This window comes from Myotis myotis, unplaced genomic scaffold (assembly GCF_014108235.1).
Source record: "Myotis myotis isolate mMyoMyo1 unplaced genomic scaffold, mMyoMyo1.p scaffold_m19_p_11, whole genome shotgun sequence".
Taxonomy (NCBI): Eukaryota; Metazoa; Chordata; class Mammalia; order Chiroptera; family Vespertilionidae; genus Myotis; species Myotis myotis.
In genome coordinates this window covers 47109693-47132643 of record NW_023416315.1, presented here as the reverse complement: position 1 = coordinate 47132643, position 22951 = coordinate 47109693, and the positions used below count along the sequence as shown (strand labels likewise).

At 58.0% G+C, this 22951-nt stretch overlaps 1 pseudogene; it reads left to right on the top strand.

Annotated features, from left to right (window-relative positions):
* Positions 1-1799: 1799 nt before the first annotated feature.
* LOC118666590 lies at positions 1800-21012 on the top strand (annotated as a pseudogene).
* The last annotated feature ends 1939 nt before the right edge of the window (positions 21013-22951 follow it).

Below are 22951 nucleotides of genomic sequence, written 5' to 3'. Positions count from 1 at the left end.
GTCCAGGTGAGGGGCTGCGGGGAGGAGTGCCCTGGGCCCGGGGAAGGGCGGGTCCTCCCCGGGAAGCTCTCCAGGCTGGTCGCTCTCAGCCCTCCAGTCCGGCTTCTCCCTGTCCCTGTCCGGGGTTATGATGTTTCTCTGCCGCTTTACCACCTGGGCACCTGTGAGCTCCCCACAGCCTGTCCTGAGCTGACATGTGGGCTGGTTATTCCAGGCCCCTCTCCCTAGTCTCTTCCTCCAATCTCCGCTGGGTTCCAGCTTCCCCACTCCTGCCCCCTTTAGGGGAAAGGGCGCCTGTGACTCCAGTTTCTCCCATTTCTGCCTCCAGGATGGGCTTCTCGTGGCCCTGGGAGCAGAACGTGGCACTGTGTGCTGGGGTGGGACGCCAGCACCCGTGTGTCTCCTTGTGAGACCTGCAGCGGAAGTGTGAGGAGTGCGGGAGAGTGTCCGGGTGTGTATGTGACACTGGGACTGGGAGAGTGTCCATGCCCTTTCCGAGGACCCCTTTGGGGAGCTCCCTGAGGAACTCACAGCACCCTCTGTTGGTCCCAGGACCCGCGGTGGGCCCAGAAGAAATGCCTAGTGAGGCCCTGGTTCCCCAGCTGGGCGGACCATGTGGGATGCGTGAGGGACATCAGGTTTAGCGAGTGGAGGCCACATTCCAGCCAGGGTGTCCTCGGAGCTGGTAACCAGGATGCAACCAGGATTCCCCTGGAACACCTGCTGCTGCCCCTACCAACCAGACGGAAGCTGGGATTATTCCATCCGGCTGCCTTGCCCCCACTGTCTCCTGCCCCCCACCCCCACCCCCCCACTTCCCACTCCTCCCTGAGGCTCTCATTCCCTGGCCAGGGCTTCCTGGTTCTGGACCTCAGGAACCCTAGGAGACTCAGAAGGAAACCAGAGTGGATCCAAGCAGCCATACATAAGCACCCCCAGTAAGAAGTGGGACCACAGAGGGGAGGGCACAGGTCTTTCCTCTGCCCCCACAGCATCCAACCTCCCTGGAAACGGCTCCAGCTCTGCCTGCTTCCTGACCCTCACTTCCATAGTTCCTGGTGAGAGAGGGGCTGGAGGAGGCAGGAAAGGGAACAGGAGACAATCATGCAGTCAGAATGTTAGGGCTGGAAAACCATACCCATCATTCGGTGCTGTAAAAATTTTGTGGGGCCATGACCTCCCCCCCCCCCAGGGAATCTAATAAAAGTTATGGAACTGTCCTCAGAAAAATGTGCACACACACAATTTCATACCATTCATGCAGCCCCTGAGTCCCACCTGAGCATCCCCGGGAGGCCCCTGGAGTTTTTACTGGTAAGGAAATGAAGGCCTAGAGAGGGAGGGTGGCTTGCCCAGAGTTCATGTTAATTTGTGGTAGGGCCTCAGAGTGTGGAAATATCAGAGGCTCAGAGTGTTTGACTGTGGCCTGGGACACATGCATCCCCCTCCCCCCAATTACTTACTTACACACACACACACACACACACACACACACACACACACACACACACTAGACAGGGGCAGGAAGGGGACGGTTTCCAGGGAGAGTGAGCCTCTGAGGGGATTGTGAGATGTGCAGGCAGGTCCAATCCAGTTCCAAGCAGCTGGTGCCTGGGGGCATGGAGATGAGATAAAGCCTCCCAGCTCACAGTGCCCTGAAGCTACACACTGAGGCTGGGCTGCAGTAGACTGCCCTGTGGTGGGCGAGGCCAGTTCTGGCCCCTCTGCTCACCTGCTGCACACTGCCTCCCATAAGCCCAAGCCTCGAAGTCCCCCCAAAGTTGACCTGTGGAGGCACCATGCTGCTCTCTGCCCTCCTCTTTGGGATGGCATGGGCACTTACTAACGGGTAAGCCGCCCACCCCAGGGACCCTCCCACTAAGGTCCTTTTCCTCCTGCCCCATGACTGGGACCCTTTGGAGCAACCAGACCTCCTCCCAACCTCAGCCTCCTCCTCAGTTCACTAACTTCCCTGGGAGTTGGCTCTTTCAGGAATGGGCTTCTTGGTGGCAAGGGACAGTGACAGCTGCTCTCTTACTCCCCATCCTTGGGCAGGCGATGGTGTGAGCACATGGAGACCATTCTGGTGGAGGAGGAAGTGACCCCACATCAGAAGGACCTGGTGCCTTGCACCAGCCTCTATCATCACCGGCGCCTGGGCTGGCGGCTGGACCTGTCCTGGAGTGGACGTGCAGGGCTCTGTCCCATCTACAAGTGAGTGAGGGTTGGAGTCTGGGCTGGCTGCCCAGCAGGAGAGAGCAAAGGGGCCACATCTGGAAACTGGGGGAGGACTGGTGGTGATCTGGAGAAGGAAGTATTTGGGAAGTAGGTCTGGGTGGGCTCTCAAAGGGCAGAGCATGAGGGATGGGGATAGTGGATGAGTGGACACCACTAAGAGCAGCCCATGGAGATGTTTGATGCCTCCTGCCTGTGTCTACCCGCCAGGCGGCCTCTCCAAGGTCATCTCATGGGGAAATGAAGACCAAGAAGGGAAATCACAAGGTAAGTTCACTCAGAGAGTAGGTGACTAGATTGAATGACTATCCAGGCCATTCCCAAGGAGGGGGGTGGGCTGGACACTAACATCTCCTCCCTTCTGCCTGCTCCATGGAGCCAGGCTCCGGGAAACATGACCTGTTGCATGGAACAGGACAGTGAGGGCCTGCTGCCCAGGCTGGGGAGGCACCCACCGCACCCTGGGTAAGTGCCTGAGATTAGCCTGGATCTGTATTGTCATGGAGGTGGCAGGCTGCTTGGGGAGGGAAGCTGGGTCCAGACTGACTGGGTCCACCCCGTTCTCTCCCTGTATCCACCACAGCCCTTGCAGAAGCCAGCCCCAAGGGCTACTGCTTTGCCACATGGCAGTGCCAGCCTTGGGCAGGCTCAGCTAATGCATCTGCAGGAAGCCTGGAGGAATGCTGTGCCCATCCTTGGGGACCCAGCTGGTGGGATGAACGCTCCCAGGCCTGCCTCAGCTGCTCCAGCCAATGGCTTCCAGGTGGGTCCCAAGCCTGTCAGCAGCACAGTCCCAGCTGTCACCCGCTCCCTAGGCACTCCCACGTGGAGTTCTTGAGCTCTGGGCCTTTCCACAGGGCCCAAGTCCATTCCCCTGTCCTCTCAGATGAGTCACCTCCCATCCCCTGCCCACTAGAGTGACCGTGACTGTCCACTTGCTTCCTCCACCCTCCGCCCCCACATTTAGAGGCTCATGGTGGTGCCTCTCCCCCAGGCAGCACCCAGTCTCCTGCCCTGCTGCAGCCCCTGGCAGGGGCCGCGGCCCAACTCTGGAGCCAGAGCCAGCGTTCCTCGGCCACCTGTGCCACCTGGTCCGGTTTCCACTACCGCACCTTTGACAAGCGCCACTACCACTTCCTGGGCCACTGCACTTACCTGCTGGCAGGTGCTGCTACTCCACTTGGGCTGTCCACATCAGGCCCAGGGGCCATTGTCCCCCGCCTGGACACTGTCAGCCGGTGAGGGAGGGAGCTGGGGATGGAGACAGAGAGGGAGCTAGGTGTGGGAGGAGGAGAGACACTGACCATCTCACCCATGACCTGTCTCCTCCCAGGTCCGGGTGATGATGGGACAGAGGAAGTGCTGATTCAGGGTGGAAATGTCTCTGTGAATGGGCAGCTGGTACCTGATGGGGAGTCTCAGCTGCTCTCCGGTGAGGGACAGTCTGCCCACACCCAGGGTGGGGCTCAGAAGGGGCAGCTGGGGACTGAGCTTGCTGCTGCCTCCCTGACCCCCACCGCTGTTGGGAGGCATTTGGGAATGAGGGAGCCAGCCGAAGAGCCAGGTGTTATGGACCTAGTCCCCACCCCCACACCTGCAACCAACCCCCACCAGCTCCCTCACAAGGTGACCTGGGGCGAGTCCTTCTACTTAACCACTTAACCTCTCTGAGCCTCAGTTTCCCCCACCTGCCTCCCACAGTGTTGTGAGGAAGGCTTTGGTGCTAGGAGTTGGGACACACACACACACAACCTCACTCCCATCTCACTCCATGGACCACAACCAGGACAAAAATTCTGGTAAGAAACTGTCCCATCTACTAGCACCAAAGCCAGCATTCATGAACTTCTCAAGGAGGGCTGTGATGGGAAACCAGTGGGGCTTCTTTAAAGAATATAAAGTGCAGAACTCTCCAGAATGGTGAGAATCCCTCATTTCCCCTTCCCTGGGCAGTCTGAGCCCTAGTGCGATGGTGGGAGGGGTGGGTAGTGTGACCCCTACTTTCCCTGCCCAGGGCTGAGCTTGCAGTGCTAGCAGTCAGGGGGCCTGGGGGTCGTTGTGCAGCTGGATAGGTCCAGTTCAATCTCCGTTTCTGTGGACCACGAGCTCCGGGACAGACTCAATGAGGCCTCTGTGGGCTCTACAATGGCCGGCGTGAAGGTAAGTGGTGTGGTGTTGTGGCTGGTGTAGGAGGGAAGAGAAGACCTGAGGTCTCAGACAGCACCTATTTTCTCCCTCCCCCAGATGACTTCTTGGAGCCAGGAGGGGGGCTGGCTGCATTAGCTGCCACCTTTGGGAATTCCTGGAAGCTGCCTGACTCAGAGGTGAGATGCAGCCCTCAGGGAGCCTGGGCTCCCTTGCTCCCCACCTGCCCACCCACGCCTAGCTTCTCTGACACCTTCAAGCCTCTGTTCTGTCTCCTGCAAGAGACAGTTCCTGGGCCTCGCCCAGATCCTCAGGGAAGAAAAGGCAGGCTCGGGGTCCCACAGGAGCTCAGTGTAAGGTGCTGCCCACAGCCCTGGCTCCCTACACCCAGGGGACACACTCACTGACCTGGTTACCAACCAGTTTTGGTTAATCAGCTAGTCATCAAACCTCCTGCCTGTGGGTTGACAGTGATGCCAGCTCCCCTGCCCTGACCCCTGGCTTGCCACTTTGCTGCCCCTCCCCGTCATAACGGGGATGGTGTGTGGGTTGCATGTCATGACAGTGGAGCTTTGAAGCAGCTGTGAAAGCAGTGGCTATTTTCCTGGTGTCCTTGTGAATGTGCCTCATCTCTGCTCCCTGTCCTGACTCCGATTGTCCCCAGGCTGGGTGTCTGGATGCGGTGGAGGCAGCCCAGGGCTGCGAGGAGCCTCTGAGGGGCACCGAGGTGGGCACGGAGGCTGGCCAGTTGCGGGCCGAAGCCCAAGATGTATGCCACCAGCTGCTGGATGGTCCATTCAGAGAATGCCATGTCCAGGTATAGGTGGGGGTGGAGATAGTGTCTGGCATCAGAGAGGCTGAAAAGAGGAGGTGCTGGGGAGGTGCCAAATGGGGAATCTGGTCCTGCCATTGGTCAAGCCCTCCTACTCTCTGTCCTGGGTTTTACCTCTGGGGAATGAGATTGCTCGTATGTACGAGCTGTGTGGTCCTTTACAGCCCTCATCTGTTGGCTCTAAACCAGGTGGGCGAGATAGAAGCAAGAGGAGGGGGCGGCTGGTTGGCTGAGGGGCTGTCCTTTCTTGGAAGGTCCCCCCTGCTGAGTACCACGAGGCCTGCCTCTTTGCCTACTGTGCTGGGGCCCCAGCAGGCAGTGGGGGAGAGGGCCGCCGGGAGGCTGTGTGTGTCACCTTGGCCAACTATGCCCAGGACTGTGCCAAGCGTCACATCCGCGTGCCTGGAGGAAGCCCGGCTTCTGTGGTAGGGTTCCTGCCTGTGCCTCCAGGCCTCCTGCCCTGCAGGATTGGGAACTGAGGGAGGGCCATCCTGTGACCCCTACTTCTGAGTGCTCTGGCACCCGCTGGGCACCCAGCGTGGCCTCCAGGCTCCTCAGCCCAGCGGTGTCTGGCGGGAGGAGGGGGGCTCCTGGGCCTCACACCCACTCCTGTGCCTGCAGAGCGCCTGTGCCCTGGAGACCAACTGTACTCTAACTGCGCCTGGGCCTGCCCGCCCAGCTGCCCCACGGTGGGCGAGGGCGGGGAGGGGTCTTGCCGAGAATGCCTGAGCGGCTGCGAGTGCCTGCCCGGCCTCTTCTGGGACGGCGCTCTCTGTGGGCCTGCCTCCCAGTGTCCCTGCTATTACCGACGCCAGCGCTACGCCCCTGGCGACGCCGTGCGCCAGCTGTGCAACCCGTGCTGGGTCTGCAGGTGTTGCTGGCCCTTTCGCTGGGCTTGGAGACCGCCCGATCTACTCGGATCCCTCCCATATGCTATCTCCTCAACCTGCTTCTCCATATGGGCACCTCTCACAAGTGGCCTGCGCTCTCTCATGGCATAAGTGGTGGCCCTGCTTTAAAGACCTAGCAGGTGACCTCCACCAGCTGACTCTAAGCCTAACGGGAGGAGGAGGTGCCAGGGGAGACACCTGTGGTTGGGGACCGGAGGTCGTTTCCAGCTCAGCATAACCCTCCCCCCGGCTGATCCAGAAGGCGCTCTCTCACCCCTTGTGCTCACAGCTTGTGCTAGGACAGCCAGTGGCTCTGCGCGCGGCCTCCGTGGCCTTCAGAGTGCGCGGTGGGCGGGGACCGGCACGACCACACCTTTGATGGGCGGAGCTTCTCCTCCATCCTGGTGCAGGTGAGGTTGGGGCGTTGGGGGGAACTAACTGCGCGCGGGGGAGAGGAGTAGGCGAATCTTACTAGAGCAGGCCCCTTCGTAGGGCTGCTGTGAGGGAGAAATGACCATGCAAGGGTGGGGCTGTGGCCGTGTAGGGCCAGCTAAATCATTTGGTCTGGCCCTGCCAAGGCATTAGAGGTGAGTTAATTAAATGTTTGAACAAATATAGCAGGCTAATTTAAAAAAAAATACTTTTAGGAAAGGGAGAGAGAGATAGAAACATCAATGACGAGAGAGAATCATTGATAGGCTGCCTCCTGCACGCCCCCTATTGGGGATCAGTCTGCAATCCGGGCAGATGCCCTTGACCAGAATCGAACCGGGACCCTTCAGTCACAGGCTGGCGCTCTATCCACTGGGCCAAACCGGCTAGGGCAGCAGGCTAATTTTTAAGATGATAATTTTGTATGGCTCCAGAATGATGTAAATACCCAAATGGCCCTGGGCAGAAAAAAGGTTCCCCACCCCTGCAAGAAACCACTAAATAAGTGAACAAAATACACACAGTTGTCCAGGGAGAAGCTGAGGGGGAACCAATTTTGGAGGGAGGATGGCTGCAGCAGACACCATGTAGTCTCCCCTTTGGGTTCTCACCTCCTGTTTAGGTTCCTGTGAAAGTACTGCTGTCATCACCACTATATCCAGGGGCACCAAGCAAAATCCATGCTTGCAGTCCTGTCTCACAAATTGGACAGGGTGGGTTTGTCACAAGCTACTTCGTGCAAAATAGTCCCAGGGCCAATAAGGGACTTTCTTGGTCCCCTAGTAAAACTGAGTGACATCTCAGGTTCAGGCCTAGGCGTGTTCTTACACACACAAGCACAAACAGGTGTGCACAGATGACATATGCTCCTGCATATGCATATAGATTGATTTAGCATGTGCATACACATAGACACACACAGACATGAGCATACATACCCAGGGGGAGTAAAGACGGGGGCCATCTCATCCCAGCACGCAGACATATGTAGACACACATGTGGGTGTACACACACACATTCACATGTGCCAATGCACATGTGAGTCTGGTTGGCTGGAAAGTGGTCAGCACACATTAGTGGGATCTACCTCCACGTGTTTACTGGAGGTGGTCTGTAGGACACCTGTTCTCAGGTGTACCCCTCCCCCCATTCCTCACTGTCTGCCCCAGGATTTGGCCAAGGGGCAGCTGTTGATCGTGCTGGCGCATGGAGCCTGCGACTCTGGGAGCTGCCTCCATGCCATCTCTGTCTCCCAGGGGAATGCCCACATCCAGCTCAGGGACTCAGGTAGCCTTGGCTCACAGGGCACCTACCTACTAGGCCAGTGATGGCGAACCTATGACACACGTGTCAGAGGTGAGCACGCGAACTCATTTTTTTGGTTGATTTTTCTTTGTTAAATGGCATTTAAATATATAAAATAAATATCAAAAATATAAGTCTTTGTTTTACTATGGTTGTAAATATCAAAAAATTTCTATATGTGACACGGTACCAGAGTTAAGTTAGGGTTTTTCAAAATGCTGACACGCCGAGCTCAAAAGGTTCGCCATCACTGTACTAGGCCTTCCCTCCCGACAGCCCTCAGAACTGTGGCTCAGGCCCTAGCAGCCTCCTGTTACTGCTCCTCTCCCTGCAGACTCTGGCTCATTCCAGCACTTTCTGTCCACACTACCCTGTGGTTTCTGAATCGCAAACCTTCCCTCAGATTCCCCAAACCAAGCTCATTGCTTCCATTTCCCCTAAGCTCCCCATCTCCGAAGCAGACACAGTCCTTTGGGAAACTTCCAAGGCATCTTCTGCTCCATCCTTGGGGGGCGGGGCGGAGTGCAAGTTCTGAGAAGTTGGACACCAGACCAGATAGGTCCCTTCCTGTTTGGATGCTGAGCCCACAGTCCCTCCATCTCTTTTCCCTGCATTTGCTCCTCCTATGTATGAACTGACTTCAAAGGCAAAGTAGGTGCTGAGGGTGGTCCTCAGTGCACGTAGGGGTGCTCAGGGGGAATGGGTGATCACCCAGGGCTCCCCTCACTCAGTATGGGCAGTCCTCCCACCTCCTGCCCAGTCCTTTCCCTTTTTACAGCCCCATCCTGCCATATGTTGTCCCCTTAACCTCATCAGCCCAGCCCAGCCCAGTCCAGTCCAGCCCTGCGTGGCAGCCCCCTCACAGGCCCCCTGTTCCAGGAGCTGTCCTGGCCAATGGGCAGGACATGGGCCTGCCCTGGAGTAGCCCTGAGGGCCTCAGTGTCTCCCGAGCCTCCTCCACCTTCCTGCTGCTGTGCTGGCCTGGAGTCCAGGTCCTCTGGGGGGTGTCTGACCCTGCAGCCTACATGACCCTGGACCCCCACCATGCCCAGCAGGTGTGCCAGGGGGCAGGTGAGTGGCTGGGGGAGGTCACAGTGGGCCGAGTTTGACCATTTCTGCCTACTCGGGTGACCTAGGTGCAGGGGCTATGCGGCACCTTCACCTGGAACCAGCAGGACGACTTCCTGACACCTGCCGGTGACGGTGATGTGGAGGCCAGCATTGCTGCCTTTGCTAGCAAGTTCCAGCTGGCAGGCAAGGGAAGGTGCCCTCAGAGGACAGCACCCCTCTTTCCCCCTGCAGCACCCACACTGAGCACCACGTTTTCGCAGAGCCATCCTGCATGGCCCCGTCTTCCAGGTAGCTGGTTGGGGCTCTCCTCCTGTTCACACCTGTAAGATGGGGTCAATACCCGCCCTGCCCTCCTCCTGGGCTATTGGGAAGGCCCTCCTGTGACAGGGCTTCTGAGCGCAGGGAGGTGACAGTGGGGACAAGAGGGAACGGGAATCTGTGGGGAGAAGCTGATCCATTTCCTCTTCTTCCCCCAAGGAGTGCCACAGGCGGGTGGATGGGGAGCTCTTCCACCTGCGCTGCTTGGCAGCCGTGTGTGGCTGTGCCCCTGGCAGGGACTGCCTGTGCCCAGTGCTTGCTGCCTATGCTCGCCGCTGTGCCCAGGAGGATGCCCCATCTCCCTGGAGGAGCCAGACCCTCTGCTGTGAGTCAGCTCAGCCAGCCCCCAATTTCCAGTCTCCTCCTCCCAGCTAGAAGGGATCCAAGAACTTTGAAAGGAGTTGGGGGTGGGGCCTCAGGAGGACCTCTGACCTTGGCAGATTGCTGGCTTACCTTTGTTCAGAGGCATAGGAGGTGGTGGCGGGGTCCCCAGGGGTGGGCAGAGCAGCAATGGCTATGCCCCTGACCTTCTTGTGTCTCTGTGTCCAGCTGTCTTGTGTCCTGGGGGCCAGGAGTACCAGGAGTGTGCCCCAGTGTGTGGTCAGAAATGTGGGCTGCTGTGGGACCCTGAGGGCCAGTGTGTGCCCCCAGCTTGTGCCCCTGCCAGCTTGAAGCCCATCGTTATGCCCCTGGCAGTGCCACCATGAAGGACTGCAACTGCTGGTGAGGACAGCAACCTTTGTGGGGGGTGAAGGCTTGGGGGTGAGGAGATGGAACTTAGAGAAAAGGGCTTGTAGCCAGGTGGGTTTCAGCATGGCATGCACATGGGGATGATATAGCACTGATAACTGTTACTCAGTGGAGCACTTTAATGTACATGATCTTATTCAATTGTCCTTAATTCCTACAATAACCTAGGGAAGTAGGAAGTAGAAGAATTGTTCCCATTTTGCAGGTGAGGAAACTGAGGCTCAGATAGGTTTAATGGCTTGCAGAGTCACACAGCTTGCTCATGAAGGTCTAGAACCCAGACCTCTGGATTCCAGTTGAGTGTGGTCCAGAAGCTCTTCCAAGGGTTAGGGAGAAGTAAAAGCAAGTTACACAGCTATGGAGGAGGGGCCAGGGGCCAGGGCTTGGTGGGTGAATGTGAGACTTCAGTGAAATTCCCCTTCCTACTTGGGCTGGGAGTGGGTAATTCACTATCTTTGCCCCTCCCCAGAGTCCAGAGAATGGCCCCCATTGGAGCTGGGGTGACAATATCTAGCCCAGGTATGGCTGGGCACTGGGAACAGCCTCAATCCTTGTGCTTGTAACAACTGGGGTGTTGGGGGAGGACACTCAGATCTCTGGAGTAGACGTTAGGGGCTTGGGACCACTGGGTTCCTGAGCCTCTCCCAGGTCAGACCAGGCCCCTGGAGATGAGGCCAGCCTTGGACTGCCTCTCACTTTCCTTCTGTGTCCGCAGTGTGTGCCAGGACAGGGGTCTCTGGAACTGCAGTGATCGTCGCTGCACCCCCCAGCGGGCATTCTGTCCCCATGAGCTTGTCTAGGCCCCTGGTGCCTGCCTCCTCACCTGTGACAGCCCCAGTGACAACGACTCCTGCCCCCCAGGCAGCACAGGGGACTGTGTCTGTCCCCCAGGCACCGTCTTGCTGATAAGTCTGGGGGGAGCTGCATAGGGCACTGCCCTGCCCCCCTGGCTGTCTAAAAGAGTGGGCAGGGCATTGGGTTGTCCTCTAAGGTGCCCCTTTGTCCCTGGCCTCTGCCCAGGACGAGCGCTGTGTGCCTCCTGAGCTCTGTCCCTGCCGCCATGGCGGCAGGTGGTATCCACCCAATGCCACCATCCATGAGGACTGCAACATTTGGTATGCCCAGCCCTGTGACCTGTAACCTTTGACCCTGTGACCCCTGGCTTGGGGCTGGAGCAATGGGTGGGGTGGGAGGACCAGACTGCCTGGACAATGGGACCCTCCAGGATCCCCAAGCTGAGGGTCTCTCTGGAGTTGCTTGGAATCTGACCAGTTTTCTCCCTTGGATACAGCTGCCGATCCCTGTCCTCATGACTCTGTTTCCTCCTTCCCCTTGCCCACAGCGTGTGTCAGGGCAGGCAGTGGCACTGCATGGGCCAGCGGTGCGGTGGACGGTGCCAGGCATCGGGTGCCCCCCATTATGTGACCTTCGATGGGCTAGCCCTCATCTTCCCTGGGGAATACCTGCTGGTGCGAGAGGCCAGTGGCCAGTTCACAGTCTCGGCCCAGAACGTGCCCTGTGGGGCCAGCAGCCTCACCTGCACCAAGACACTGAGTGCGGCTGCAGAGCACTGTTGTCCACATGCTCAGAGGTGACTGTGACATTGAAGGGTGGCATTGCCAGGGAGGGGCACGCTGGACGGCCTCACAGCTCTAGGGATGGCTGAGGCCCGGGCTCTCCATGTCTCCCCGGCTTGTGTCAGTGCCGTGCAGCTGGCACCCCCCCTCTTGGCTGGGAATCATCATTCTGGAAGGCTCTAAGAAATTAAGGCCCAGAGAGGGCTCATGGCCTGCCCAAGGTCACGTAGCTAGAGACGTAAAAGGAAGGTTGGAGGGGAGGCTGGAAAGGACCCCATGGGGATCTGGGAGGCCCCATGCTCCAAGGCCGAGCCTGGTGGCCTCCCTCTTCCTCCAAAGGCTGGGCAGTGACAGTGAATGGGGTGAGTGTAACATCCCCCAAGGTCTACACAGACCTGGGCTGAGCCTTGGCCAGGCTGGCCTCCTCCTGCTGCTCACCACCCGCCTGGGCCTCTCCCTGCCCTGGGATGGAGGTCAGGCCCCATCCCTCACCTCTGACCCTCCCCTGCCTTACCCAGGGGTCTAACTCCCCCAGACTCCTCCTCCCTACAAGTGGTCAGAGTTTTCAGTGGTCAGAGTTGTGTTCCTGTTACTTATGAAATCAGTACCTCCTCACCGAAGAAACATTTAGAAAATACCAAATTTCCTAACAACCCACCACCCAAAACAGTGGTTGGTGTTTTAGAAATGACTGTTACTGAGAAACTGGAAACCAAAATAACCCCGTATGTGGGAAGGAGTCTGGTGGTCAGCACAGCGGGGTTGACATCTGAGCCTCCAGCCACGGAGTCCCCTGGGGCTGGTGGGTGTCACAGTCTGACCTGGAGCCTGGCTGGAATCTGCCCATTTGGAGAATTTTCCTGTCCCCCAACCTGGGTGTAGTTAGGGGAGTAGGCTCCCCCCTCCAAAAAAAAAAAAAAAAAAAAGAGTGAAGCAGCGTCTCCTATTGGGTGGCGGTACTCATGCAGGTGGTCAGGAGGCCCCAAAAATAGCGTCCTTGGTTTTATCCCTGCTCTGGGCCCCCACGAAGGCCAGCGGGTCATTTCTTCTGCTGCCTTTCTTCAGGCACCCGGGTCCTGGTGCAGCTGTCCCTGCAGTTCCGCGGCCGTGTGGCTGGGCTGTGTGGAGACTTTGATGGCGATGCCAGTAACGCCCTGCGCAGCCGCCAGGGAGCCCTGGAGCCCACTGCTGAGCTGGCCGCCCACTCCTGGCGCCTCAGTCCTCTGTGCCCTGAGCCAGGGGACCTGCCACACCCCTGCACCGTGAGCAAGGGCGGGAGATGGGAAAGGGAGTGGGTGCAGCTGCAGAAACCTGGGGGAATGGAGACTGGGCGCTGCGGAGGGATCTGGTCCACAGCGCTGTACCTGCAGGTGCCCACCGGGCCCCCTGGGCTCGCTCCCGCTGCGGGGTGCTGCTGCAGCCACTCTTTGCCCGGGGCCACGCGGAGATACCCCCACAGCAGCACTATGAGTGGTGTGTTTACGATGCCTGCGGGTGAGAGCGAGAGCGGCAGGCCCGGGGACCGGGTGGGAGGGCTGTGTGGCCGTGGAGAGCAGCTGCTGAGGCTGACCGACCCCTCCCACAGCTGTGATTCAGGAGGCGACTCTGAGTGTCTGTGCTCGGCCATTGCCATCTACGCAGACGAATGCTCCCGACACGGGCTCCACGTGCGCTGGCGCAGCCAGGAGCTCTGCCGCGAGTGTGCCCTGCCCTCAGTCCCTGGTGCCCAGTCCCACCACACCCAGCCGAACATGTTATGTTTGCTGTTCTGTAGAACCCGTGTGTTGTAAACAGCCTTGGGAGGGTCTTAGCAGGAGTCTACGCCATGGCCCCATGCCCTTCAGGGCCGTCACCTTGGGCCGGCTCGCCTGCTGCTTTTGCATCCTGATGCCCTTGCACCTTGCTGACCAAGCCTCACTCCTCTCCACCCAGCTCTGCAATGTGACGGAGGCCAGGAGTATGAGGCCTGTGGCCCCACGTGTCCCCCCACCTGCCATGACCATGGTCCTGAAGCTGGTGGCATTGCCAGGCTGTCACCTGTGTGGAGGGAGGGCTGCTTCTTCCCTGAGGGGACTCTGCTGCATGGTGGGTAGGGTCAGAATGGGAGAGGGGAGGCATCACTGGGACAGGGAAGGGGCCACAAGGCCACAGGTGACAGGGCTGGCGTGAGGGCTGCTGTGCCCTGTGCTCCAAGCCCTGCCCTCTGTGACTTGAGGAGGCACCTGCGTGGAGCTGGCTTTCTGTCCCTGTGAGTGGCAGGGGGTGGGGGTGGGGTGGTGGGGTGGGGGGGGTGGGGTGGGGGGGGGCAGCTTCTTCCCACCAGGAACGGTGCTGCAGAAGGCCTGTGGGAACTGGTGAGTGGGGGGGCTTGGGGGAACCCCGTAACCCCTGGGCTGTTCCAGAGCTGCGTCTGATCGCAGGACATCATGTGCTCAGCACGTGCAAGGGAAGTTGGTGGCTTTGTGAGGGTGGCAGTACCCGCTGCGAGGAGCCTGTGCCTGGCTGTGCAGAGGGAGAGGCCCTGTGCCAGGAGAGTGGGCACTGTGTACCCCACGAGTGGCTTTATGACAACCAGGACGACTGTGGCGATGGCTCAGATGAGGAGGGTGAGTGTCTTCGCCTGTGTGTGGCAGTGGCTGAATGACAGGTTGATCCTCATATGTATCCTAGGACAACCTCCCAAGCTGCTGCTCCCATTACCAGCAGCAGTGACTTGTAGGCAGATGTGTTCTGGTCTTTCTGGGGTGAGGGACTTCTCTGGGACCCTATGTTGGCATCCTGAGCCTGCTTACCTGCCCCACACCAGGCTGTGCCACTGCAAGCTGCAGGGAGGGGCAGGTATCTTGCAGCTCCGGCCACTGCCTGCCTCTGGCCCTGCTCTGTGATGAACAGGACGACTGTGGAGACGGGACAGATGAGCAGGGCTGCCCATGCCCTCAGGACTCTCTGGCCTGTGGTGACGGGCGCTGCCTGCCTCAAACCCTGCTCTGTGATGGTCACCCTGACTGTCCAGATGCTGCTGATGAGGAGTCCTGTCTGGGTGGGTGGTCCTGGCTCAGTCTCCAGCCCACCAGGCACCCTTCCCACAAGGTCTATCTTGTGGGCCCCAAACTGCCTGCCTCTCCTCCTTCCCCAATCCAGGGTCCCATTGGGAAGTTGGCACCTGTGGGTGTGTGAGTGGGCGCACACAGTGACAACAAGGGGCAGTGCCCTGGGGCCGGCTCCTCCTTTCCCTGGCTGCAGGGCAGGTGAACTGCACCCCTGGGGAGGTGTCTTGCATTGATGGCAGAATCTGGGACTGCTCCCCTCCCCTCTCTGCCCACATCCCCTGCTGGCACCTTGCCAGTCCCTCCGCTGGCTCCTGGGAGACGGCACCAGCTCCGCTGGCCAGCACCAGCCCTGGTGAGTCTCCTCTGGGAGAAAGCTGGAGTGTGGAGGCCTGGGGGTGGGGGGACAGGAGGGCATCTCAGAGGGAGGATTTGGGGCACCTGCTGGACTGGAAGGAACAGAGCACTGACCCAGCCTCCTGAAGACACCAGAATGGAAGAAGTGAACGTGTTTGAGGGAGCTGAAAGAGTCCAAACCTTATTTCCTGACGTTCAAGGCCCCTTTGGGCTGAGGGGAGGGTAATGGAACTTCCTGGAGGAGGGGGGACAGCTTTTGGAAAACCAATAGGGCAGCAAAATGGGGAAGCGAATGGACTCGGGGAGGTTTCGGAGGTGGGGCGAGGGCAGGGCTCAGGTCAGGGACCGGCGGGCCTGTAGCTGGAGCGGAGCGGGTGGTGGAGAAGGAAGGGCCAGGAGGGCTGGGGAGCGCTGTCTATCCGCAGGGTCTAGCGCGGTGCCCGCTGCAGCGCCCCCTGGCGGCCCCGTGGAATTCCCGTGCGGCAGCGGCGAGTGCAGCCCTGTGCGCGCCACCACGTGGCCTGTGCCCGCGGCCCACACTGCGTGGCCCCCGCGCAGCTGTGTGGCGGCGTGCCCCTCTGCCCCGAGGGCTCGGACGAGGGCCCAGACGCCTGCGGTGAGCCCCTGTCCTCCGGCGCAGCCCCTCCCGCCATCTCATCCACCCCCACCCCCAACCCCAGTGGACCCTCGCTCCCTGCGGCTGGGGTGGCTGCCAGCTAGAGTGACTTAGGTCTGGGGCAGCAGTCTCCTTTATTCTTTTTCATGAAACTCTGAGAACTCTTGCCCTTCCGCCCAGGCCCAAGGGAGAGAAGAAAAGGGCTTTTGTCTTTGCCTACATTTGGGCAAGAAATGATAAAGGGGGGGGGGGGGGTGCTTTCTGGGCATGGGGAGTGGGCCTGTTTGAGGGCTACCCCCAGTTCCTCCCCAGAATTAGGGGTTCCCTTTGTGCCCCTGCAAGTCAGCCCTTCACGTCCAGCGTCTTCCCTGGGTAGGAGAGGCTACTGTTCACACCTGGGCCTGGCTGCCCCTTCTGGACCCCTCCCCAAAGCATCTCTGAGCCAGGTGCCGGGCCCAGGCTGTGCCTGCATCTTGAGCAGCTCTGACTGTCCCCAGGGCCAGGATGAGCTGGCCTGTGGCATAGAACTTGGTTTCCCTGATGGAGGCCAAGGCTGGTGGGGGTGGGGGCAGGAGGTGGCTCTCTCTCCCTACCTGACTGTGTTTTATCTCCTCTTCCCTTCAGAGGGGCTGCCCATCCCAGGAGGCCCCAACAGGACAGGAGTTCCCTGCCCGGAACACTCCTGCCCCGACAGCCTTTGCATCAGTTTCCAGCTGGTGAGGGGTGGGGAGCGGTGGTGCAGGGGGCAGAGCCATTGTGCCACCCAAGGAGAAAGGGGCCCTGACCCGTTCCTTCCCCAGGTGTGCGATGGGAAGCCTGATTGTGAAATGGCAGGAGAGGCAGAGCTCTCCCCAGAAGAGCAGGGTTGTGGGGCCTGGCGACCCTGGAGCCCCTGGGGGTCCTGCAGCCACACGCGTGGGCCTGGGGTGCAGGGCCGGAGCCGCCACTGTTCCCCGCCCAGGCTCCCGGTGCTGCAGCTCTGCCCTGGCCCCCGAGCACCAGACTCAGGCGTGCTTCACGGCTGCCTGCCCAGGTGAAGAGCTGGGCACCTGGAAGGGCAGTGGAGTTGGTGGGGCCCAGAGAGACTGGGTGAGGAAGGCCACTGAGCTCCTACCCAGACCTCATGGTGCCCTGCCTGTGGGTCCCTCCTCACAGTGGACGGTGAATGGACCTCTTGGTCTCCCTGATCCCTGTGCTCTGAGCCATGCAGGGCACCATGACCCGGCAGCGACAGTGCCACCTACCCCAGAATGGGGGCCAGGCCTGCGTCATGCTGCCTGGGGGCCCTCACAGCACCCACCAGTGGAACCAGACCCGTGAGTGGAAGGGCGGAGAGAATGGTGCGGGGAACGTGGAGGGGCTGCCAGCACTCACCCGCCCTGACCTCCGGTTCCTGTTTTTCTCAGGGCCCTGCCCTCAGGATGGCTGCCCCAATGCCACCTGCTCTGGGGAGCTAGTATTCTGGCCCTGTGCCCCCTGCCCTCTGACCTGTGATGACATTTCTGATCAGACGGTGTGCCCTGCTGACCGGCCCTGCAGCAGCCCAGGTGAGGGGCCTCTAGGCTCTGGGTGTGGTGGGCATGCCCAGAGCTGAGCTCTCTGCAGGGGTGCCTCACGCTGGGCCTTTCATAGGCTGCTGGTGCCCCAAAGGACAAGTGCTGGGCAGTGAGGGGCAGTGTGTGTGGCCCTGGCAGTGCTCCTGCCTGGTGGTGGTGCCCGCTACTGGCCTGGGCAGCACACCAAGGCCGACTGCCAGCTCTGCATCTGCCAAGACGGGCAGCCCCAGAGCTGCCAGCCCAACCCCGACTGTGCCCATGAGGTCTCACCCTTGGCCCTGACCGAGGGGTCCCACCCAGCCAGGCACCCACCCCTGCTCCGGCCCCTGACTCTTGGTCCTTTCTCAGTGAACTGTGGCTGGTCCCCCTGGTCCCCCTGGGCTGAATGCTTGGGGCCCTGCGGGGGCCACAGCATTCAGTGGTCCTTCCGGAGCCCCAGAAGCCCCCACCTCTCCGGTCCTGTGTGCTCAGGCCTGTGTGCCTAGGTATGTCCTGCCCCCGGGGTGGCCTGGGTGTCAGGGTGGGTGAGGAGGGAAGGAGAAGAATGACCCTGTGGGCAGGGTGTAAGCAAACCTGGGAGGGGACCGTCCTGAAGCTCCACCCCCACCCCAGCCTCTCCCCAGGAAGCCCCACGTGAGATGAACAGGGTGGGCCTGGCCTGAAACAGAGTTGGGGGCAGCCTTGGAGGTGTGGGTGTTTGTGGGGCTGGAGCTTTGGTTAAGACCCTGCATACCACACGGCTCCAGCCCCTCCCGTGCTTCATCCCCTGCACGTCTCTGTCCTGTCCTGATGTGGACTTGCCTCCTCCTGATACGTGGGCACAGCTGCTCTGGCTGGGCAGCTGGCTCGGCTGCTGGGGACGCCGAGTGCCAGGGACCCCACAGCCAGACCAGGGACTGCAACACGCAGCCGTGCACGGGTGCCAGGTCCCCTCCCAGTTGTTCTCCTGCAAGTCCCTGGGGATTTGACCTTACTTAGCCCCGCCTTCGCACACCTCTCTTGAGCTAAGAGAGACTTTGCTGGATTTCCTGTGTCTCCTCCAGCTCCTACCCACTGGAGACTAGGTACCAGCTGTGGCCTGAGGGAAGGGGCCTCTTCTGGCTTCTCCATCCTGTCAACAGGCCGTCACCAGTCACCTGCATGCAGGGTCCCCTCTGTCCTTCCCTCCCCAGCCCTTGCCTTCACTCCTGCTGAGACCAGCTCTGTCTTCCCATCCAGCCCAGTGCCCAGGGGACATGGTGTTCCACTCAGCTGAGCAATGTCGCCAAGAGGGGGGTCCGTGCTCTTGGCTGTGCCTGGTGCAAGGCCCAGGGGTGGAATGTACCAGCTTCTGTGCCCCTGGCTGCACCTGCCCCCCTGGCCTCTTCCTGCACAACGCCAGCTGCCTACCCCGCACTCGGTGCCCCTGCCAGATGCACGGGCATGTCTACGAACCGGGAGCAGTGGCTCACCTCAAATCCTGTACCAACTGGTAAGCCACCAGAGTCAGGGCAAAAGGTGGTGGAGGAGGGACAGGGGCTTGGAGGCTCCAGAGATGAGCAGGTGTGGATTCACATGCTCTGGAGATGGGGGTGGGAGAGTGTGTTCAGCATGCCTCCATGGTGCCGGAGTGAATGAGAGTCTGTAAGGAATTGTCATGCCCATTTGACTTATGGGAAGATTGAGGCTCAGATAAGTGAAGCAATTTATGATGGGACTAGAGCAGTGATGGCGAACCTTTTGAGCTCGGCGTGTCAGCATTTTGAAAAACCCTAACTTAACTCTGGTGCCGTGTCACATATAGAAATTTTTTGATATTTGCAACCATAGTAAAACAAAGATTTATATTTTTGATATTTATTTTATATATTTAAATGCCATTTAACAAAGAAAAATCAACCAAAAAAATGAGTTCGCGTGTCACCTCTGACACGCGTGTCATAAGTTCGCCATCACTGGACTAGAGCCTGGGTAGGTTCTTCTATTCCTCCAATTACTTTTGCTTCTCTTTCCTGAATTTCCACTGATATCCAATCCAAAACCTAGAAACACCCAGTATTCAAAGCTTATACCAGGCCCTGCCACCAGAGGGCAAGCTAACCCCATTCCCTCTTTTCTCATTTTCCTTTCTTTCAATGTCATTTCATTTTCTTCATTTTCCTTTTTATTTTTTTTATCATCCGGCTCATCCCTCAATTTTCTCCTTCATCATTCCTCCCCCTGCCCCTTTCCCTTTTGATTTTTTCTCTCAGACTGTTTTTCTTTGACAAGTGGGCTTTAAAACATTTATTGGAGAAAAGTACACCATTTTCCTCCCCAGGAGATTCACGTTAGGACCTACTCTCTCTAAATTGCTCCTACCTGTCCTTGGATAGTCACTCAAAGTTATTTCTAAACACTGTTTAATAAATACAAATGGGATATAAAGTATGAAAAGGTAACTCCTTGATAAAAACACGAGATCAAGGGCTGCCTGGTGCCAGGGCGTCTGGGAGCTCACAGAAGGTGGGCTGATGCTCCTAGTGACAATCCTGGGTCACATGTGAAATTCATGTAGGACTTGGGCAACTCGCTCTACTGCCCAGACCCCCAGTTCTGTCCTCTGCGGTGGACATGGTAGCCCAGCTGCCTCCCCTGGGGCAGGTACCCAGAGCTCCAGGGGCAGGGACTGACTGTGGCCATGATGGGCCCTCTCTCTGCAGTACCTGTGTCTCTGGCGAGATGGCATGCACCTCCAAGCCCTGCCCAGGTACCCGCAGGGTCCTCAGGGACCAGAGGGGATGCTGATCAACTCTGGGGGTCCTCAGTGATTCCCCAGGGAATTGGGGGTCCAGGGATGGCTTGATCTGCTTTCACACCTACTGTGCCCCTCCCCCCACTCCAACCCTGGCAGTGGCCTGTGGCTGGAGCCCCTGGACCCTGTGGAGTCTCTGCAGCCACAGCTGCAACGTAGGGATCCGTCGGCGTTTCTGGGCAGGCACTGCGCCCCCGGCAGCCTTTGGGGGTGCTGCATGCCAGGGCCCCAATATGGAGGCTGAATTCTGTAGCCTGCGGCCATGTCAAGGTAAGTGCTGGGACTGAGGTCCAGGAACCCTCCAGAGAGGAGATGAGAACACTTCCAGTCAAATCCCCCCACTCCCTGTGCACCCCAAGAGAGGTCCAAGGGCTCTCCCTAAGAGATGTCACAAAGATGTCCCCAGGGAGCCCTGAGAGGGGACCTCCCTGGAGGCCAGCCTTGCTCCAGGCCAAATCCAAGAGCTTCCAGAGAAGGTGTGAGGTCCCCTAGGGATGGATGAGGGAAGGGAGGGGGTGATCTAGGGTGTCTGGGATCCAGGGGAGAAAGTGCCCAGGTGTGTAGGTGGGAGGAGAAGGTGGGCTGGGTGTCAGAAGGCAGGGCCCACAGTGACCAGGGGCGACTCCAGGTCCCAGTGGGGAGTGGGGCCCCTGGTCTCCGTGCTCCGTGCCCTGTGGTGGTGGCTTCCGGAACCACACGCGAGGCAGTGGCCCAAACAGCCCTGTAGACTTCTCCACCTGTGGCCTGCAGCCCTGTGCAGGTGAGGGCCCTGAGGACTCACCTTTCCATTGCACCCATGACCCAGGGCCCTGTCAACCCCTCCCTGTCACCCCAGGGACCCCTTTCCCTGAGCTCCTGTGTAGCCCTGTGACCTCCCCGGCTGTACCGGGAACTAGTACCTCTCCTAGGTTGGGAGCCCGGGGGAGAGTTGAGTGAGTCTGGGCTGGGCTGTCAATCTCTGTGTCCTCAGGCCCAATGCCTGGTGTGTGTTCCAGCGACAAGCAGTGGCTGGACTGTGCCCAGGGCCCTGCCTCCTGTGCAGAGCTCCTTGGGGACTGGGAGACAGGTGGGGCCTGGGCAGAGACAGAGCCAAGGGTATGGGGCTAGAGACAGGGAGACCCTGAGGGGGTCTTCGGTACAGCTGACTGAGGACAGAGCGCTGAACTCAGGGGTGGTGGCCCAGCTCTGCCAGCAACCAGCAAGTGGCTTGGGTCAGTCACGTTCATGCCTCTCTGGGCAGTCACGCTTTTCCATTTGTGAAATGGTCATAGGTCTAGAAGGTCTTTAGGATTCATGTCTGATTGAATGCTCTGTTCTCTTGTGTTATTTATTGAACACCTACTGGGTGTACCGGTCAATAGTAAGGATTTTTTTTCAATAGATGGAGTTACACATATGTTGATATATATGCGATTTGATATGTATGCTATTTTGTTGTATTGATAACAAGCTTCAGAACTTCATATGTCAAATTTTCTGAAGGTGTTAACATCATAGGTATTTTTACGTTTAAATATGTCAAATTTCATTCCAAAAAAAGAGCATTTGCAGGAAGTTTTAATTCATTACTTTATTTTGAAGAAAAGTGTGGTTGAAAGTTATCGTATACTTTGGGAAGCTTACGGTGACGATTTCTATGTGAAAGACAAAGAATGTCCAGGTCAACCGAAAAGGTTTGAAGACCAACATAGAAATCATCACTTTTAAAGCGTTTAAACCAGTGTTCACAAGTATCTTGAGATGGAGCATGTTCACCCAAAGCACAGAACCCAGCAAAGCCCAGGGGACACAAGGGACATGGTCGATCTCATGGGGAGACGGCTGACCAGAGCCGGGGCGAGTCTTCACCAAGGTCTGGCCACACCTGCTGCTTGGCCTGGTGGCCCTCGTCAGGGCGGGGCTCCGGAGCCCGCTGGGCACCTCCACCCCTCCAGGGAGTCCCCTGCTGCTCCTCCTGCTGTGGCCCCATGCAGTTCCCAGCACCCTCCTCTGCTCATTGGGACCCTCAAGGCAGATGGGCCAGGATCCCAATAAAGAAAGGCACCGAGGGCCCTGGCCAGGTGGCTCCATTGGTTGGAGCATTGTCCCGTGTGCCAAAAGGTTGCGGGTTTGATACTCGATCAGGGCTCGTGCAGGAGACAACAGATCGGATGTTTCTCTCTCTCTCTCTCTCTCTCTCTCTCTCTCTCTCTCTCTCTCTCTCCCTTCTTTTCTCTCTCTAAAAAATCAATAAACATATCCCTGGTGAGGATCTAAATACAAACAATCATGGAATGCCCCTGCTCTCCAAAAATAGTGTTTTGAGTATTATTTTTGAGACTCATTTACATTTAAAAATAGGAATTCATTCTAGACTTCAGTGCTGGGAAGGAAAAAGAAAAAGAAAAAGGAAGGAAAAAACTCAACAGATTTGTAGACTTGTTTTATTTTATTTTATTTTTTTAATTAAATCTTTATTGTTCAGATTATTACATTTGTTCCTCTATTTTTCCCCCCATAACTCCCCTCCTCCCAGTTCCCGCCCCACCCTCCACCCTCACTCCCCACCCACTGTCCTCATCCATAGGTGCACGATTTTTGTCCAGTCTCTTCCCGCATCTCCCACACCCCTTTGCCCCCCAAGAATAGTCAGTACATTCCCTTTCTATGTCCCTGATTCTATTATAATCACCAGTTCATTCTGTTCATCAGATTATTTATTCACTTGATTCTTAGATTCACTTGTTGATAGATGCATATTTGTTGTTCATAATTTGTATCTTTACCTTTTTCTTCCTCTTCCTCTTCTTAAAGGATACCTTTCAGCATTTCATATAATCCTGGTTTGGTGGTGATGAACTCCTTTAACTTTTCCTTATCTGTGAAGCTCTTTATCTGACCTTCAATTCTGAATGATAGCTTTGCTGGATAAAGTAATCTTGGTTGTAGGTTCTTGGTATTCATCACTTTGAATATTTCTTGCCGCTCCCTTCTGGCCTGCAAAGTTTCTGTTGAGAAATCAGCAGACAGTCATATGGGTATTCCCTTGTAGGTAACTGAGTTTCTT